This window comes from Bombyx mandarina, chromosome 10 (genome assembly GCF_030267445.1).
Source record: "Bombyx mandarina strain Sakado chromosome 10, ASM3026744v2".
Lineage (NCBI taxonomy): Eukaryota > Metazoa > Arthropoda > Insecta > Lepidoptera > Bombycidae > Bombyx > Bombyx mandarina.
Window position 1 is genome coordinate 1,604,994 of NC_143217.1, and position 21,351 is coordinate 1,626,344.

A 21,351-nucleotide genomic window follows, 5' to 3' on the forward strand; every position below is an offset into this window, starting at 1 on the left:
GTAAGTCACTTTTACATTGATGAAAGAACTCGTATGTACTTTTCTTTCGAAATCGTTACGAAGTGTGTGACACCTGTGAAGTCCACTATTGTTTGACTACGTGTCCACATTTTTTTGAGAATTCCTAACTAAAGAGACCACGACAGTTAAGTGGACGATCTGATTATCGTCATCGGCCGTTGATATACGAAATTCGCCTCTCTGCAATCGGACTTCCTAATCGATCTTATTGCGCTATAATTTTAGTATGAGACCATTTACACAGAAACAACTAATGACGCCTGGTTGTTAGTCATCCTGGCATCGTTCTCGCGACACCACAGATTCACGTTGAGTTGCTAACCCACAAAATGTCAACGCATTCGGCTAGCGAGGCCATGAGAAGCCACCGGCCCATAGAGGTCATTTTAAATTCACCTGGCCGTAACGCGGACCGTAATGCGTTCGCAAGACTAGTTTCGCCAAGTCGAGGAAATAACTTTCATACGTTTGAAATTGTTCGCTTTATCTTTCGATAGCAAGACAGCTTCGAATGTTTATGTATGACAGCATGGTATAGAAATCGCCGGGGTCATTCATTATCGGTGCCTTATAGTGTTGAACGACTTTGCGTAATGTTCATAGCTGGCGCGAATTTTATCAGATTGTGTTCGGGTGAGGATTAGCGGGTGCGGGTTGAAGGTGCGGGGAGCCGGGGGCGCTCGGTCGTCCTCGGCGAGAAGCGAGAACAGCACGGGCGCCACTTCCACCTGACGCGTTGCCATATCTTCGCGCCGCGGCGGCGCGCGCCTGCCTGCACCCGTCTCCCTCTGCGCTCCGCCTATCTCGACACGATACAAATTACCGATTTCTTGCCCTGCCTGCTTATTGTCTAATTATTTATGCGTCGTTTGCGGACACAAGCTTTTGTCGTGTGGAATTGTACTCGTTTACGTAGCGCGATGACTGCGATGACGCATCAGAGGTTGCTAGGTTGACGGGTTCATTACACTCTTTTAGTCTGTTGTTTTTGTCAGATATAATTTTGAAATAGGTTTTTCCTTGGGCTGAGTTATGGCTTCAGGATATAAAAGATGAAATATTGAGGAGATCGTTCGGCGTCGAGATGGTATCGCAACACAGCGGCGTCTGCTCCGCGACAAGACAGATGTCGCGATGTGTGCGCGCGCGCACTGGTTTGCCGGCTGCGCAGGCGTCTTGCGGCTCATTCAACCGTTTATGAATGGTCGTAATGATTGTAACTTTCCCATAAGCGGGCCTCCGCCCAGGCACTACTCGCGTGCGGACAGATTACCTGTTCACTTGTGGCCCTTTGTCTTCTACTAGGTTAAAACATTCCTAATTTTGTTCAGTTTCGAAACGATTCAATGTTGCCTTTTTTATATTGTAATCGTTAAATATAGCCATTAGATGAACAGTAAAATGGCGTACGACGGCAAACCATTCTCAGTCTAAAATGAAAATATTCATAACCGATCTGGTTACATGATGGTGACCATAAAGTGTTGAAATCCACCGTTAAGTTATTCATGACATCTGACGAACACTGCTCCCACCCTCGGCCTCCGACCCCTTATCGCCCTCTATGCATACGGAGCACGACTTCAATTTCGCCTTGAATGTGCTCATATTTTCCCAGTGTTATGAATCCTTAGTTCCTTGTAGGTCATAACTTTTACATAACGTAATCTTAATTTTTATCTCACATAGAAAACGTCAACTCTTGTGATTGTTAGTTGTTGAAAGTTTTCGTTTTTATAATTATTTAACTGCCGTTATATGTATCTACAAAATAAATCTGAAATATTTAATTATGTACGAAAATTAAAACTCGATTATAAACTTTAAATGACTTAAACTAGGAAGAAATCTAAAAAATCTTTAATTTTTATTAAAGTTCTAGGAGCTGCACAGAAAACGAATGGGGTCTAATAATAATACATCATTAAATCGGGGGGTCATAAATTAAAAGCTTACGTCAACTTTAAAATTACATTATAACGCAGATAATAAAATTTAGGATTTTCTTTCACTCCTGCTGAAGTATCTTATTTGTGCACACAGTATGTTATTACCCAACTGACGCGGGAGGGTGAGTCTTAATTAAAATAAAAACGTTATACAGAATATGAACTCCCTGAGAACGCAATTTTAAAATGTAGAAATAACGTAGGCATTAAACATATTAAGGCTTAACAGCTTAGTTTAAAAGTGGCAGTATCATGATACTTCAGTAGCGTGGTAGTAAATAAATGAGCAATTACAACGAATACTTGCGTTCGTCGTTTATCTCAAGGTCGTTAAAAAACTTCTACCTGGCTTTACGAAATCAGTGCCTTACTCGAACGCGGTGATGGTAAATAAAACTGAACCTTATAACGGTCGAAGAAGGTTCAAATGATCCCTTCTTAGGTTGATATCTAAGGTGACTGTAATGACCTCTCGGCTGTTAAACGCTTCGTTTGTACTGTTCTGGTTACTGGTATTATTGAACGATAAAGTTTATTGGTTCGGACTTTTTTGGGTTCTATTGAAACTTGCATTCATCTGAATGCTGCTGAATATCATTAGGTGAATTGAAAAAGTATAAATATCGATTTTAATAATAAAACTTAAATAACAATTAACACCAAAACTAAAGACTTCATAACAACATTAATAATCATAACTTACAAATTATTGCTTGCAAACAAATTTACCACTTTAATTGGTAAAGTGAATGTCATGTTATCTAAATATATATATTTTTGTAACAAAACCATGTAATTATTATGGAAATCAAGAAGAAATAACTAGTATAGAAACTTTTTCGATTGCGGCAGGTTTGTTGTGTCGGGGGGTCGTTATCATCCAACTCTAAACTGATAACTTATCGTTCTTTTTTTTTTTTCATACAAAGGTTTGGAGCCTAGAATAAAGCCTTGTTGTTTATCGATATTACTCCAAACTAAATCCGGAATAATTCGTGTTCCGACATTCGAAACATTCTCGTATCGCTATGGCATAATTCCACCAAGGTATCTCCATATCGTCGGTCAGTAGTTATCTCGATAGGCTGAATATATCACAATTAAATATAAACGAGTTGTGAAAAGACACTTGAAGCAAGCAGTATTACGTAATTTGTAAGATAAAACACGTACCGAACGTACTGACGGAGACAGAGTTTGCATTCGCGGCTTGACTCGAATCGTGCTTATCGAATTTTAATATCGGAAAAATCAAATTGACTTGGAATAGAATGTACTTTCTAATAAAAATCTATACTAAAATATGCAACAGTTGTATCTTATCTTATCTTATACCTTTAAACGAGCAATTCTTGTATATTAATATAATATACATAATCTGAATCTCGGAAACGGCTCCAACGATTTTCATAAAATTTAGTATACAGGGGATTTCGGGGGCGATAAATCGATCTAGCTATGATTTATTTTCAGAAAATGTTGTTTTATTCGTGTTTTCAATAATGAACTCTTCCCGACATCTATTGGCGAATAACAATACTATTTTTCTTAATTGAAGGCAACTAACCGCTTTAAAGACACAACAAGATGGCGTTATCATAAAAAAAAAAAAACGAGCAAAACTCTGTCATCATCTAGTTGTTATTTAAATATCAAAGCCAATGTGGAGATCAAGCCAATTGGTAATGAAAGGAGAGCTGCATTATTATTGAATTACCGCTTATTGTTTTTTCTTTTACGATGGTCGCTGTGAATACATATATACATACGCATACGTCACAGTATCACACACGATAAGAGTCACATTTGCGGTGTTATTATCAGTTGTTTCTTCGTAAAATGTGCTCGATTTGATCGTCTGTGTGTACTGTTTTGTTCGGTTATGTCAAAAACATTTGTTTAACAATTTTTATCGGGAACGGAATTTTAAAATAGTATCGTTTAAAACTTTGAAATATATTGTTGTATAATTAATAATTGGTGACGATTAAGATGAAGCGTATGAAACGTCCGGATTAATAATACGTTTTTTTTTTAATTACTTATTGTAGGCAGACGAGCATACGGCCCACCTGATGGTGTATAATATCGAGAGGTGAAAGGATGTTTGGTTTATGCGACATTTTTGCAACATCACACGTGAGCCATTTAAAGGTTAAAGTTTGGAAAAAATACTATAACAATAGCTTCAATAGCTTCAGCTATTTGGATGGGGTAAACGTAATTGAAGTTCAATTAAAAACATCTTCGATCAATAATAGTACTAGATTACGGATCAGGAACAAAAATAAGACGCTCCAGTGGCCACGTTTGCAGACACGAAAACATCTTCATTTCTTAGAAAAAAGTTTATTAATGTTAACGACTTCAGTTTATTATAAACCTTAATACTTAAACATAAAGTTTAATTACCATTGCAAAATATATGTATTTAGGTCCTTTCGTCAGAAAAAGAATATTATGGAATAAATTTAAAATGTCACTTGAACATAAAAAGTCATCAGTACAAAAATATTTATTCTAAAATGATACTTAAAGCCTAATTTATAAGGTTAAAAATATTTGTTTAAAATTTCGTGCTTGTTGTATTGTGGAACTAGATGTAGTTCTTGGTATTACATTTCAATGCTCAGAACACAGTAAGTATTGAAAGACATAGAGTTGCAGAATATACATATTTGTTTTAGGTTTGTTTTGTATGGTCGCAACTATTTTTGACCGATTCAAAAAAGTAGTAGATAATATTTTACATTGCCGCTATTACAATAAATAGGTGATAAAAAATAAAATTGAATAAAGTAAAAAAAATATGAAAGGAAACACGAAACATGTTTTCCACGTATTCTTTATACAGAAGTAATTAAAACAATAATGTAGGTTTAATTACCTTTAAACAGATTCAGTTTGTTATGAAGCTGTCTTTTAGAAGTCATTTTTATATGAGCGGTTTCTTTTTACAAATATAATGTAATCTTATATCAATGAATTTTTCTATAATCAGTTTAATTTAGGCTTATTTTATGACTGTGTTCGTTTCCCCCAGAAAACAAATCCTTTTCAGCATATACGCTTAAAATATTTACACATACATATAAAGTTTTTTTAATACTTTTTTGCATTGATTTGCCACCACCATTGAACAATTCTAGAATTTTTATAAGAGTTCTATATTTCTTCTCCTCTTTCTTTCGCGACAATATATATCCATTGTGCACAGCGACAAGGGGCTACTAGGAAATCTACAAACAAAAATAACATTATAAAATAACAAAACTACTCTATGCATTCCCTGTCCAAGAATAGTGATGTTTGTTACAATAGTTGGTGCCTTGTCGCAAACATTGGCCAAACAATTACAATATTCGTAAATTGTGTTTTATTTACAATATAATTGTGTTTATTATTTTATGAAAAACACTTAATAATATAAATTTACCAAAAAAAGATATTCCTTCGAAAACCTTGGTGTTACGGTGGTTTTTTACTCAGTTTTTGAACGCGCATTGCAGCGTTTTGACGTCTTAGTGTTGGCTATGATTGGACCATACTAATTTGAAATAAGACCACAAATTTATTTGTGGTCTTATTTTTCGGGCCGCTTTTGAAGCGCTAATCGCGAATCTAGTAGTATTATTGATCGAAGAAAAACATCGAATTGTTGATGCTAATACCAAATAAAACGGACCTCTAATTACAAAGATATATGTCGCTTAAACCATATAGCCTTTCACCCCTCGAAATGTTAAACGAACGGTTCAAAGTCTTTTCATAGACACACATGTAGTCTGAAATAGTCTTATAAAATAGTGTAATGAACTTAATTTGATTCAAGAAAACATATCTTTCACTTAGCACGGTCGCTGTACTTAGTACTCGTTTATGTAGTCAAATCTATCTATCTATCTATCTATCTATAAATATAAAAATGAATTTCTGTTTGTTAGTCTCGCTAAAACTCGAGAACGGCTGGACCGATTTGGCTAATTTTGGTCTTGAATTATTTGTGGAAGTCCAGAGAAGGTTTATCTACATAAATATGAAAATGCTCGGAATTAAATAAAAAAAAACAATTTTGTTTTTCCTTTGATGCGTCTTCCGTCGGACGGATTGCTTTTGTTTGTTTTAAGTATATTTTATACAAAAGCTTAGGTCTTTTATTTATCGCTTGAGGCTCTACGAAGTCTGCCGGGTCAGCAATAATATACAAAATAGTTCTTATTTTCTCCACGACAGAGGACCGTTTCGTGACTACGTGAAAGAGCAGCGATATTTTTACATGAAACCCGTTTACGAAATGCAAAACAGAATCACAGTAAGAACGCATTATCATCCGGATATACGATTGAGTATAAAGTTTCAAGGTTTGAAATTAAATTTAATTAATTAATAACGTAACATAAATTCTGCGATTGGTCCGTGCAAAATGAGAAAAAAATTATGACATTAATTCGTTTTAAAGGCGCGGATATATATCTCTCTGACGTACTTTCAGTAGGAAAAAACGTTACCTATTACGGGGTATCACATGTCGTCATTGTTCACAACACGGGTGACGTGAAGGTGAAGGAATCTTTTGTTATCATCAAACGTGACATCTACTGTTGATAATAATAAGTGTTTCAAATTTTTAAGTGTTTAATAACATATGTACGAACAGTTTTTCTTTTGCTGTTGTGTCGGGCAGGTCCAGTAAGGTACGTAATATTAGTTTCATTGGTGTCCACATTGAGCACTGATGAACATAATTTACGTGCTCACGATGAATACATTTCGCCATATAAACAACGATGATTATAATCGACAGTCAAAGAATACGATAATAGTCGGTTGTTAATTAGAAGAACGTAAGCTACTCTTATCATTCGTAATTGATTGTCTTTAATCCAACCCTCCATCTTAAACACCGATGTTAGTATGTGATGTGAACCCACACGCGTCGATACCATCTTACTATCGTCCCACCGTTATCCTCCGCAAAACGATCAGATGTTTCGATCTGAAGAGGTACAACTATGAGTTCCACCTAAGATATCAAGATGATTTAAAATCAGGCGGAACGTGAGCTCGATTGCCCATCATACTTCTGCAGCAACACCATTTAGGTCAAGGTCAGATGTTCTGTTTAATAAAACATATCGTATTGAGAACATTAGATCGTCCTTCGCCCGTATCATAAGCAAGCAAGGTTGCTCTGGTACCAAGCATTTTATTCGACCTCGCTTCGAGAAATGTATGAAACGTTTAAAAATCTCTTGATCTATTTAAAACCGGAATTATTTTTCTATGTGTAACTCAATCAACCTTTCTTAATGTGATATTGAAGTTTATTCCATAGAGGTGTTGTATTTCATTGAAATTGTAATCATAATAATATATAGTTTCACTGTTTTTTTTTTTTTGCGTTGTCACTTATCTTTGAGTTGCGATTGAAATTGAAATCGTTTTGAGCTCATCTGATTCCTCTCTGAAATGAATTAATACGATTTTCCGCCACATAAATCGTTTGTCGCAGTACTTACGATATTAATCTACGGACACAAGACGACAGAGTAACGTCCTGATCTGGCCAATGCCAACTCGTCCTTTCCTTCTTATTTTGTTATGAGCCACACATTCTGGGTCAAGGTTCTGTTTTGATGTGATGCTCTTGAGGAAAATTGTTTGTCGCATTTGATTTCGTTCACAACGATTTAACTAACGTTGTATTTAAATGGGAAATTAGTAGTTACTGGTGGTAGGACCGCTTGTGAGTCCGCGCGGGTAGGTACCACCACCCTGCCCATTCCTGCCGTGAAGCAGCAATGCGTTTTGGTTTGAAGGGTGAGGCAGCCGTGGTAACAACTAACTATACTTGAGACCTTAGAACTTATATCTCAAGGTGGGTGGCGTATTTACGTCGTAGATGTCTATGGGCTTCAGTAACCACTTAACGCCAGGTGGGATGTGAGCTAGTCCAGCCATCCAAGCAATAAAAAAAAAAATTCCGTGGTATATGTGTTCTCTTCCGCTAAATTAGTGACAGTGCAGTCCGGTGACGACCGCGGTCACGATATGTGGGTCAAGATAACCGAAGAGTGTTCGCTACCCGTCCCACATTCGACACGGCGGGCGGTCGCAATGTTGCTCATATACAATTTTCACATTAATATGTGAAACGTGGTGTGTTCAGGAATGTTCACTGCCCTGTTATTGATACTGACGATGCGGCGACCGCAATACGCACATGTCCTCTAGTTTAAACCTGACCAGTGAACAATATTTTCATGTATTCACACACAAACGTCGCACACTTATTTTAATTAAAATACAAGTGTTTTGGGTAATCTGTTTTAGCGCATTGGTGATTGTGTTGTCATCGCCGCAATAATGCTTTGTTTGTTTTCACGGTGAATTATCGATCGAATTAAACAAGTATTCTGTAAGTAGCCTTGTTGCTCCACTTTCGCTTTTATCGGCCAAAGGTTATTCCGACACGAACATTCGTACAACGGTTCGTATGCTTTCATTAAAAAGGGCTTCAATAATAAAAAATTTAGATCCTCTCTTGTTCGAAAATTAGGCTATAGTCTGGTTAAAAAAAAATAACAAAATCTAACGAAATCATTGCTCCGTGATAGTTATAAGTCATGTAGGTCTAAAAACCACATTAGTCGTCTTGGCCCTTTGCATGCCAGATCGTTTCTCACGGTAAACCAGTTTCTCTTGACGAAACAACACTGTTCTCTTGTTTGTACGCTATCGTAGCCTGCTTAATACATTGAAATTTAAGATACATCTCATGAACATAACGTCGTTGTGGTGAAGCTACCGCGGAGATATTGTATGCCTATATAGTAGAAGCTTCAAAGTATGTCACCATTTGCTATTGTGAAATTGATTAATTAACATGTTACGTAATCATTATAACTGGCGACATTCTCGTCTACGTATATAACCTCGTTTACAAATCTGCCAGAAAGATATATAAGATTCAACTTTATAATAAAGTTCTAAAAAATCTTTTAAAACATTTAATTTTTAAAATGTGTATTTAATAAAGTTTATATTTTTAACTGTGTTGAAAATCGTCAAATGCACCGTCTGAGGTCACGGTGTTTAATATAAAACGCTTTCACTCTACATAACCCCTCTCTGCCCACCTCCCCACCGTACTCCGAAGCGCGAAGGTGTGAACGCCAAGTCGCGCTCGTTCTCATTCGCCAAATAGTACGGATTTAGTTTTTCGAGTACAATTCTTAGCGATGAATATTGTTGCGGGCGCTTAGTCGGTTCTGATTTACAGTAACTTATTCGTAGGTAAACTCGATTGGTCGTATATTGAATTTTAAATTGAAATGACGCATGCAACGAAGGACAAGCATCATTTCAACTCGCATTACCTATTGTATTTATTATTCGTGTAGTTAAACGCGTATATATGGTGCCCATCACGAATATTATTAGTTGATATTGTCTCTCTTGCTCGACGAAATAAATCGCTGGCTTTCGCGCCGACATTAGTCTCGTTCCACTTAGTAAATGGTGCACGGAGCGGTGGTTACGTGTCACCATAGAGATTGTGGCCGATTCAAAACAACCGTGAGAAGTTATTTCAATGATAAACAGAAGGCACGCCGGTCGCTGCTGCGTCTAAACAACATAGCGTTCGCTTTTAATTTAAAACTAGTGCTCCCCCAACTAGTCCAAATTCGACTATAATTAATTGAAATTAAAAGTTTGAACATTATCATGATTCTATTGTCAAAGACTATTCTATATACTTCTACAATCACGGATTTCGCCAAGACTACACTATAGACAAATATTATTAAAGATAAACAATATTAATCTATTTTAAATTTGACCACAGACTTTAAACAATGACAAAAGTTTGACAATGCGTGTATGTTTTTTTTATCGATTTAATGTATTCTTAATGCGTAATTTAAAAAAAAAACTGCACTCCTCTATATTCTCTATAAGTGCAGGAAAATTCATACTCCTCCGTCCGCGCAATTTTCGTAAAAAGGTGTACAAAGTACTTATTTTCACTTGACGTATTAACGTATACAGTTTTGCTTGTACGATGTCGCTAGGAGATGTCGTCGTGCGAAATAAAACAGCTCAGCAAAATTAGGATCGGTTTTTGTGCCCTCGAATTTCTAGACTAGACGTGAGGTCGTCGGCGACGGGTTCGTTAACCGCTGCCGGCGCGCGCCTCTGCCGTTTTACCAGCGTGTGTAGCCGCATCGCGCACTTGTTAACCCCTCACGCTCATTACGAATGTTTATTCTTCTCAATGTCACAGACGGACAGTCGTGTTACAGTCCACCTGAGGAGAAAGGGCCGTCGTAGCACAACAATAACGATGTTATTAGAAGAGTAACGCCCCTAGTTTCTACCAACAAAAAAATTACCATAATATATTACAAGGTCAAAATAAAACTCCACCCCGCCTATTTCTGCCGTGAAGCAGTAACGCGTTTCGGTTTGAAGGGTGGGGTAGCCGCTGTAACTATACTGAGACCTTAGAACTTATATCTCAAGGTGGGTGGCGCATTTACGTTGTAGATGTCTATGGGCTCTAGTAACCACTTAACACCAGCCCACCTGTAAGCTCGTCTACGCATCTAAGTAATAAAAAATAAATAAAAATAGATATATTACAAGGTCAAAATAAAACTTTTAATTTTGACCAAACAATGTTTATGTAGCCTTTCTCGTTAAAGAGACAATGTAAAACACAAAGTGTTTTTCACATTTAAAGTTACGTTGTGTTTATCTTTAATACATAATTACCAGAGTAATTGTTTATTATAATTGTCAAAAAAAATATTTAGGTATGATTCCGCAAGTTGCATTTGTTTTTGTTTTATTATAAGCATAACCAATCAATCAATCAGTTGGTCGTTATGATAGCTAGTTAAAAACAAAAATAATTAACATTTATGCCTCTTCTCCTTCATAAACCATTAAACGTGACTATAACCCTTAGCGGTAGCAATGTCTTACATATAGACAAGATATTTGGACAAAACGCTGAGGCGCGTTTACAATATTTTCAAGATTATTTAGCATTATACAATTTCCAATTAACGACATACGGATTTTCGACCTAGCAGAGCTCACATTATGCTCGCTAAGAAAAATTTAGTACTAATAATCATTAAAATATCTTAATTCCTCTACTCCTCCATCCGCTACAAAAATGGGTCATTTATAAAATCAATTTTATAAATTATTTTATAAATTGAAAAAAGTATTGTTCTTAACACACGATTTCAGTTCGCCTGGATATTTAAAGACAGTTAGACTACCTTTTATCTCTAAATAATTGTTTAGTAGAATATCAAAGCGTATTTTTGAGTCCGTTATAGCGAATATTCCTAAGAATGTATAAAAAAGTTTTGCTAATTGCTTTCATACAACGCATTTGATTGAAATGAACATGAGGCGTTTCTTGAAACCTTTAGATAATTAAAAAAATAAGTAACCCTTAAATAAGTAGAACTCGCGGGAAATAAATACGTTTAGATTTGAACCAATCTCATACATTGAGTTCAGTCAAACTTAATAATAATAAAAACGATGACGTCACGTGTCAACGTACCATCGAAATGATTAAGTCATTGATTGTTACAACACCATAAACGACTCGCAAACAATAACCCCCCCATTGAACGCGTCCTACTGTTGTAGTAGCAAAAGTAAGTACCAAGCCAACTGGTCGGTTGCTTAATAAGTATCAGGTAGGTACTTAAGCAAGAATTCGAATATTTAAAACAGAATGGTCCTTAACTTTTTATAGCGTTGACAGGACTTAAAAACATAACCGACAGAGATGTTATCGTTGGAATCGTGCATTGAGACAACACGTTGTATTACAGCTTACAGTGTATTATAAAAACATATAACATCAGAATTACACCTCATCTCCCCTGCCCCCATTCCGATGAGGATTTTAGTAAGACTATCTTTTTTTAGTATCTCTTAAGTTGACTATCTCTTTCTCAGTAAGGCTAAAACGGGTAGGTAAGGAATACGGGAATGCAACTCCTCTCGGAATACTGTTCGACATTATCTCTTTATAATAGTAATAAGTCTTCCTTCCTTCCTCTTTATTCTTATTTTCTGAACACTAATTGTATGGTGTCTTGAGTGCCCGCGTGAGCCAACCCTAAAATCCTATCCTTTTTTCTTGCGAAGCTATCATAGATTCCAGTTTATAAGTTACAATAGTTGTAATATTGAAATTTCCACTTCTTATGCTTAAAAACAAGTGTCTCGAGCGGCGCGCCTGTCCTTTTAAACTTTGAAACAATATTTTGTTTTGGTTTCGATATTAATTTGGAGATTTATCCAGAAATCAGTTTAAAAATATTGTTTATAAAATTCGTAAAAAAGTATCCTGTTATGAAAAGGAAAGTTAAAGAAAAGTTTCGAAATACATAATTATGTATTATAGAATTTGGTTTTTTTTTTTTTTAAATATATTTTCAATGTTCTAATTTTTAGGAGTTAACAGTTACTTGAGACTTTCACCTCTGACTCTGGGCTCCGGTAGGCGTATGTGGTGTTAAAATAAGCCCTGAACTTGTTCATTCAAATTCAGCAAAAAAAAAAAACATGGCAAAAATATCTTGAAAATCTTTGCGTATTGAATAAAAAAGCGTATGGTAAATTAATTTACTTGACTTATCATAATTACATTAACAAATACATATTATAATAACAGCGACTATACGATACACGTGTAAGATGTAGGTACGTACATACGTGAACCGATTTATACTTCAAATTTATCAAGCTTGCACTCGTTTTATTCCATCGTTCGAAATATTCAATCACTACAATTTTAAGGTAGATAAATATTATTGATATCACGACAGAGATCATCACGTTTCGTCATTGAATTTTATGGTATGTAGGTAGGTAGTATGTACGGACATTATAAGTTGAAAATAATGCGCAAGAGTTTCGCTGTGGCCTCCCCGAGCCGATGGCGCGTGCCTCTAGACGCATTCAACGCATAACAATTCCATTTTAGTACTCCGACACATGCAATATGAGACTCCGTTTGATTGTAACAACGAATTTCGCTTACTCAAACGATTGCCTTGTTTGTGAATATAACGTTACAATATTTAAATTTTGTAAGCTACGTGCTTCTCCGAAGTTATTTTGCGTTCTTTAATCGTTTTTTTTTGTGGGTTTAATAAAGCTGCTTTACTGGTGGTATGAACTATTGTGAGGCCACACGGGTAGATACCACTACCCCGCCTGTTTCTGCCGTGAAGCAGTAATGCGTTTTGTAGGGTGGGGCGGCCGTTGTAACTATACTGAGACCTTAGAACTCCTATCTCAAGGTGGGTGGCGGCATTTACGTTGTAGATGTCTATGGGCTCCAGTAACCACTTAACACGGTCGGCTCTGAGCTCGTCCACCCAGCTAAGCAATAAAAAAAAGCTATTCCTTATGTCCTTGCATTTAGTTTGCGATTTAAGCCAAGACAGCTTAGATTGCAAACTAAATGGTTTTTTTTTTCATTTCTTAGCTTCCTCTTATCATATTAGCGTTCAATTTGTTGTTGTTGTTTTTTTTTTAAATTAAAACAGCGCAAAAATTCCATCATTCAGTATTCACGTGCTAAAAGTATATATCATAAACAACTAACTACAAAACGTAATAATAACGTGAAGTATTAATTAATACAGTTTACGTGTTTGTTTGTGTAAATATTGTCTATACAAATAGTCCTTGCTCTTGACAGTCTCGAGAATAGAACGTTTATCGCCACTGTTTATTTTCAATCTTCGTCCAACGGTTTCAATGTTAACCGAATCACTATTAACGTTTTAATCTTTTATCTCGTACATCTGGGTTCATAGGTGATTATTTTGCTGTCGTGAGAAATATTCTTCTCTCCCTCTAACGTTGATAGTTCACCGCCTATAGGATAGAGTGAGCTACATTAATTTGTGTCTAGTTTGCGACCGCCTACGCGTACTTGCTTAGTATTTGAATATGTACTTACGGTTTCAGTGGAATAAAGTTGAGCACAATGTTAATCTTTAGATTAATAAAAGGAAATTGTATACATTCGTGTATTTTGATCGACTAAAATACTTCCAAAAACTCTATTTGGTGTAAAGTGTTATTGCTACGCAGTAGAACTTTACGGACATACGGTACCTACCCTTGTGGGTTTCCAATAGGTCCACAAGTAAATTACAGTTAGTGATCGCAGTACGTAACCCACTGAATTTCTCACTGGATCCTCTCAAAAGGTCGCGATTCCGTTCTGATAGTAGATTCATCAAAGCACTCTTCTTGCTAGGAGTAGTATTAGCAAGTCCTTCTCGATTGAACTGTGAATGAACGCAGTGGTTCAAGGTAATATTGATGAATTTTACTCCGGTGGCGGACGAAACCTACCAGACAGTGCGTAGCTGATAGTCCCTCTAGCCTACCAGCGGCTAAGGAGGAAAAAACGCAGTACCTCTGTATAAAACTCACGAGAAGGCTGCAGTTCATTCTCTAGTGAAACCATTAGGGGTTATTTACGATACCCACCGGAGGAGATATGGCGGTGATATTCTAGGCCTAAAGAATAACCGTACACGGAAACTTTTTATTTATGTAAACCTCATATTACTCATAAACCGTTCAAAAGACGGACACATTATTAGGTAAAACATGATTAGTATATTGATGATGCTAAACAAAAAAAACATAAATATCATAATGCATATAAAATGCGATTGTAAACTTAAAAAAAATCAGGAAGTGCATAACAGCCCAATGATTTTACAAGAACGATTGAATATCAATTGTTAAATACTATATGTAGCGTACGTATTAAAATTATATTCACGTTCTTAAACATTCGAAATACTAAGCGGTTGCATTGTGTTTCTTATAGTGTTTACATAGTGCATTATTTTGATTATCTACATATTCTCGTATGGCTTTGTATCTTTATCAGTATTTATATTATCTGCACTATAAAAAATGATTTCTTCTTCTTTTGTTGTGTATTTATTGTTGACGTATTTGGCTAGTAATAAGATGAGGTTTCTAGTACTAAAGAGGGATGCTTCTTTCAGAGGAGCGGTATTTAGTCCAGAGGCTCTGAGTAATACTCCCGTCTCTGAACTGGCCTTTCCATTTCCCTCTAGATAAAAGAGAGTCGTTAGGACTGTAGATAATACTGATTTCGCGAATTTATGACATTTATGATGAATATATTTATTTATTTGAAGAATTGTTTTAACTAACCTTTGTGTCTTGACACTGAAGCTAAAATCCACTACTCATCAGGTCAAAATGGCGGACCGGTCCGACGGAAACTTAGAAGTCTAATGCCTATGGTCTTAATGTCGCCGTGTTCTTTTGGCTGCTGCTAGTGTTATTTTTGTGTCAAGTGTTTTTTTTTGTTTTTATTGCTTAGATGGATGGATGAACTCACAGCCCACTTGGTGTTAAGTGGTTACTGGAGCCCATAGACATCTACAATGTAAATGCGCCACCCACGTTGAGATATAAGTTCTAAGATCTCAGTATAGTTACAACGTCAACCCCACCCTTCAAACCGAAACGCATTACTGCTTCGCGGAAGAAATAGGCGGGGTGGTGGTACCTACCCGTGCGAGCTCACAAGAGGTCCTACCCACCAGTAGGTACATTCCAAGAACATTCATGTTTTAGCGTTTATAGGTTTGTTAATGCCTCTACTAATCAAGGCTAATAAAAATAATACACATCGCAGATCAACATTAAAACCGTTTCGAACGGACAAACACAACACGGTACGGTGGATAACGTGTATGTGACATAAGTGTACACACGCGCAATCCATATTAACGATGACGTTGGCGGAAGTCGAGCGGACCGCGAGACGGTCGCGATACGAGGAGTGCCGTTGTCTGTAGCTGTTTCCAGTTGAAAATTTAAAAACGACAAATTGTCAACTGTTTTATTATATAACATACGCTGCAAAATGTTTAAAGGTTTTTACGGTATTTGACGTTTGACTGGTGGTTGGACCTCTTGTGAGTCCGCACGGATAGGTACCATCACTCCGCCTATTTCTGCCGTGAAGCAGTAATGCGTTTCGGTTTGAAGGGTGGGGTAGCCGTTGTAACTATACTTGAGACCTTACAACTTATGGGTGGTGCATTTACGTTGTAGATGTCTATGGGCTCTAGTAACCACTTAACACCAGGTGGGCTGTGAGCTCGTCCACCCATCTAAGCAAAAGTCAAAAGTCCGAAGTCACAAGTGCTTTGTAATAACTGCCACGCTGCTCTTGAAAGCGTATCGTGTGATAAGTCCACGGTTGAGCGATGAGGGTCATCATGCCGGTACTCGACCTAGGAATAAAGAGAAATGAGGAGACTACTCCACGCTGACGGATTACAGAGAAATAGTTGTAGTAACTCGCGGAGGTCAAGAGCATGTGTGCTCTAGTTGCACAAATTGTTATCCAGATAAACTCGACTGATGTTTTAATAATCTTTTGCTACTACAGGAAGATGGGCATATACGAGCATAGAGTCCATCTGATACAAATATTCGCAGTAACTCATGGACGTCGGCAATGCCCAGGAGCTCTATTTACCGCTGAGTAGAATGCTACTCAAAATTCGTTTGAAGGCGGTCATTGCATAGCGATTTCCATACTGTATTGAGAAGTTTATTCCGGATGGCGCGTACTGAACTATATCCCTGGAAATGCACTGTGGATGGACGCGATCGTTCCTGATAGAAGTGACTTCTCCGGTGGCGGGCCGTGCGATGGTAAAAAAAAGATGACGTTATCGCCGGCGATTTAATAGAACATTAATCCGGTGGATGTCAAATATGAAGCTTTGCATCTATCTATTGAATCTATTGCAATACTCTTGAGCCGATATTGATAATATTTAAAAGGTATATGTTTCTTCAAGCACCGGTCGCCGTCTTTACGATTACTATGAAGAGTTCCACATGCAAAGTAGCCCACAGACATAACTCACTGACTTTCTGACCCTATCTCAGTGGATCGCGATTCCGACCCGGTAGTAGATTCAGCGAAGCACTTCTCTTGCTAGGCAAGCTCTCTCAAGTTGAGTCCTTGAGTTCACATGAAATTACAAAACTGAATGGCACACCGTATTCTTCAAAATTTAAATTGCTTTTATACCGTAACTTTGTTCTAATTCTTTATCGTATTTACCAAGGAGGAGAAATCGAGTATAAGATGTCATGTTCATGTATTTCTTCGTAAGACGCTATTGGCGACGTATTTAAAATGCACAACAGTTTTGTATCTGATACGGCGCGTAATTGTAAACATCGTATCTGTCTCCCCGATATGCACATATACTCGTTATGCTGTCACAACCAGAATAATTGAGATAAGAATCAAAAGTTCCTTGACCTCCAATATTACTAGAAAACCAAATAGTAGTATTCACATTAAAATTTATAATGCGATTACAGTTCTTTTGTATTAATTGTCTTTTTTTTTTATTTGCTTCGGTCGATTTTACAACGTGAAATATTTCAACGGATTAGATCGTTTCAATAACACCCACCGTCTTTTTGTTTTTGTTTACAAACAAATAATTTTGTAGCCACTACAGTTTTATTGGTCGGCCCGAACAAGGAAGGGCGCATGTGGGATTTTATAGGCCTTTACTGAACCTCGTGAACTAGTGTGGCCCAACCCTTCGACCCCGCCGAAATCGTGGTACGTCTAGTGACGTCACACGTCAAAAATGCAGTAGCGAAGTGCAGGGCCGGGGGCGGCGCACGCGCACGTCGTCGCATCGATTGTTTACCCGCTAGTCGCTAGTAACGTAACCGCGCGACGTTGCCGCTGCGAACGTATACCCCTCTCACTTTCGCGGTTAGCGCCGTCTCGTACGCACGGGACGGGCCGTCTCGCTCGCACGTCTAGCGGTGCTCAACTTTTTTCTACTTGCTAACTTTTTCGGTCTAGGCTGTGAACCCTTGCGCGATTCCTTGTTTATAATCGACTAGTAATTAATTATAAATCTCGGGTCCTAATTCAATCAAATATTTTTTTTACGTTAAAATGTTTTCGTTATCCAATCGTTCTGTTGGTGCATTTATATCGATTTACGAACGTAACGGACCAAGTTAGTCATTCCTGCTAGTTTCCAAATATAGTTAATGCAAAAGATATCAACGCGCCTGCACGTGAATTGCTCGCGTGGGCGACCTTTATTGCAGGGACTACGCACACAAAGCAACGGAAATAAATGCAAAACCAAAATAATACATTTCTATTATACCTATTAATTCTGTAAATTTGACCGCAATAGACTTCGTTGTGGTGAAGTTGTGTGACGTTCGGATATTGAGTTGATTTCAATGTAAGTATGTTTTGTAGAAGTACCCCAGTTAGCTGCTGCAGCTAATTTAGCTTCTACCTGAACGATCAGTGGAATTGTTTTAAAAAAGAAAAAGGTACCCTTGTGTACCTGATTCTCGTATTATCGACGTTCCAGCTAAAATGTTGCTCTTGATTTTTCATTGCATACCATTGACCTCATTCGTGTGGGCGGGCGCATTCAGTAGCGACACGTCTAACGTTCAATTCGACTGTAATTTTATTTGAGTCACTTCATTTCATTGTAAAAAAAATTTATTGCTAATTGATTCACGTCAAAAGACAAAGGAGTTCCAATTCGAGGCTAAGGGTTTTTGTTTAAACTTCCAATGTTAAGCAAAGGTTTTTTTTTGTCGTGCCTGCGTGAAACGATGATCGAAATATGTTATATAAAAGCCTTACACTTAACAAATTTTGTGTGTTTAAATCAAAAACAGTATTTAATAAAACGTACCTAAGTATGTAATCACAATTTAGCGCGCTAGGGGTTTTTTTTTTTTGTTTTTTTTTTCACGATAAATAGAGAAGTAAAGTGATCACATAGTTACAATAGAAAGTGAAGCGTCGCATCGGGCGTTAGAAAGCGGTCGGACCGTACACGGAGCACCGTCCGACTTTGTCTTCACAACCTTTACTTGAATTCCAACGACGAAAAAAAAAACATAGGTACCTAACCTACACACAAGTGGGTAGGTAGGTACGTAGTGCGCAATGGAAAAAACTCGAAGCTTTGAATATCGTTTCGCTATGAATTTAATTTGCAAAATTTACGTTTACCATCGCCCATAGTCTCTAATAATGCTAGTATATACATACACGCTATTTATATTATCAACTAGCGACCCGACCTCGCTTCGTTTCGGGGACTAAAATTTAATAGTGTTGAATGTTTTTTTTTTTTTATAAATCTGAACCTGAGAAAATGTTATGAGTCAAACGCCATTAGGTTACATTTGAAAATTTGGTAGTTAAGGTAAAAGCACTAATGCTGGACATTGAACTAAAAGATGACACTTTAAAAAAAAAAAAATTCTAATAAGGAAACTAGACACTTAAATAACATTGCTATTGATGTTAAAGACACCTAGTACCATGTATGATACATTCTCAAAAGCTTGCGTACAGTGTTAGAAGCAAATTTCAAAATGGCATCAGTTGACAACAAACAATGTGAGCAGATTGACGTTTTGCGCGTAATTCTTAGCATTTTCCTTAAGCCATCTGACTTTTAACAGGTATGATTTTGTCTTATATTTATAATTATTGGCTACTGTTGGTTTCGATATTATAAATGTATGAAATTATTGACTTATTAGGACCATTTCCTTGTTATTTTGGTTTGTTTTTGTACAAATTTTAAGTGGTGTTTACTATTAGTACCAAAAATGAATCAAAACCTAAAAGATGACACGTGTGTCTTCTACTAGGGTTACATCGAACTGAATTTGTTAGCTTAATTTTCTTCAAATTCAGCCTTTATGTTGTAAAACAAAAGTTTCAATCTGAGTTTCGTTCATTTTACACTAGTCTAACTAAACGAAGACAGTGTCAACTATTAGGGTATACTAGATGTCAACTATTAGTATCAATTAATTTCAGCTTAAGTTTCGAGCACGATGCCGCCAGTAAAGGGTCAGATGTTTCAATACTCTGAAGCCAATATTGAAGAAGCCATAAAAGAATATATATGTTTGAGGGTTTACTGGTGGCCCTGAGGCCTTTCCAGTTTCACAAGGACAGAAGGGGCGGGATTTGCTAACAGCTACCCGAGCGCCTCCAAGGGAGACCTAACAACTCAAGAGTAGCTGCTTCGCGAATGAATCTACTACCGGATCGGGATCGCGACCCGCTGAGAAGATCCGGCGAGAAACTCAACGGGCTGACGCTTAGGTTAGGTTGCACGTCGAACTCTTTGCAGAGTTCGACGAGTACGATTACCGGGATCTCTACTCCTAGTGTTAAAGCGGAAGGCGTCTAATGTAAGGGTTATTGGATTTGATGGATCCGTAAGGAGGTGTCTAGGGCGACGACGGTGACTGGCTCCTGCGTGGTCAGGATTCGGGGAGTAGTCAGCGGCGGCAACGATAAGGCGATTACCATGACGCATTGCCTTATCGAAGTAACGTTCCGACGCGGACTTCATGTATTTTCTGATCGGTTCGAGATCCAAGTCGTCGTGTAAGTCGACGTTCCTCACGAACCACGGGGCTCCGACTGCTAACCTGCAAAAACGAGATTGTAGGGATTGGAGGGTGTCTATGTGTGTGCGGGCCGCGTGAGCAAACACCACACTCGCGTAAGTCATGACCGGCCTTATGTAAGCTTTATAAAGTGTCACCTTGTTCCGAAGGGACACTTTACTCCGCTTACAGATCATGGGGTAGTCTGCCGAGAATAAAAGCGGCACGGTCGCGGACTGATTTTATATGTGGGTGGAATGTCATGGATGCATCCAGGGTGACTCCCAAGTACTTGACCTTCCTGGTCCAGGGTATGAGGCGGGGCGTTCCGACAGCTACTGCGGCAAAGAAATTTGGAGTTCCACGAGTAATTTTATTAAATAAAGTCAAGGGAAAGAACGAGAAAAAATACTCGTAACATGGGTAAAAGCTATAGTCAAACAAGGGTTTCCAATATGAAAAGATAATTTACAAGATAGCGTTAAGTAAATAGTTGATGATCTTAAGATTGATTATAATTGTTTATAATAAAACTAACGTTAAAGTCGTGTCTATTATTAGTGCCAACTGATGTCAACTTTTGGTGGATTTGATTTTCGATGCTGTCATCTTTTAGTGTCTATGGCAGAACTAACAAGTTTGTAATTTTTTGTAGAAACTACAACAGTATTGAAATATTTTATATGAAAAAATTTATCTCTAAATGTAGCTCTAACAGTAAAAAAAAAGATTTAATATAATTTTTGATAAATACATTTGATAACTGAGAATGAAGTTTGATTTGTCCTTAAAGTGTCTAGCATTAGTGCTTTTACCTTAAGTT

General features: G+C 37.3%; 1 protein-coding gene and 1 long non-coding RNA gene across 8 annotated transcripts in view; both read left to right on the forward strand.

Moving 5' to 3' along the window:
- Positions 1–21,351, forward strand: part of skd (mediator complex subunit skuld) — a 72,181-nt gene that overhangs the window by 265 nt on the left and 50,565 nt on the right. The gene's annotated exons all lie outside the window — the stretch shown is intronic.
- On the forward strand, positions 42–21,298 carry LOC149502114 (uncharacterized). Its single transcript, XR_016323620.1, has 2 exons — positions 42–19,583; positions 20,267–21,298. It is a non-coding gene; the product is annotated as an uncharacterized LOC149502114 (long non-coding RNA).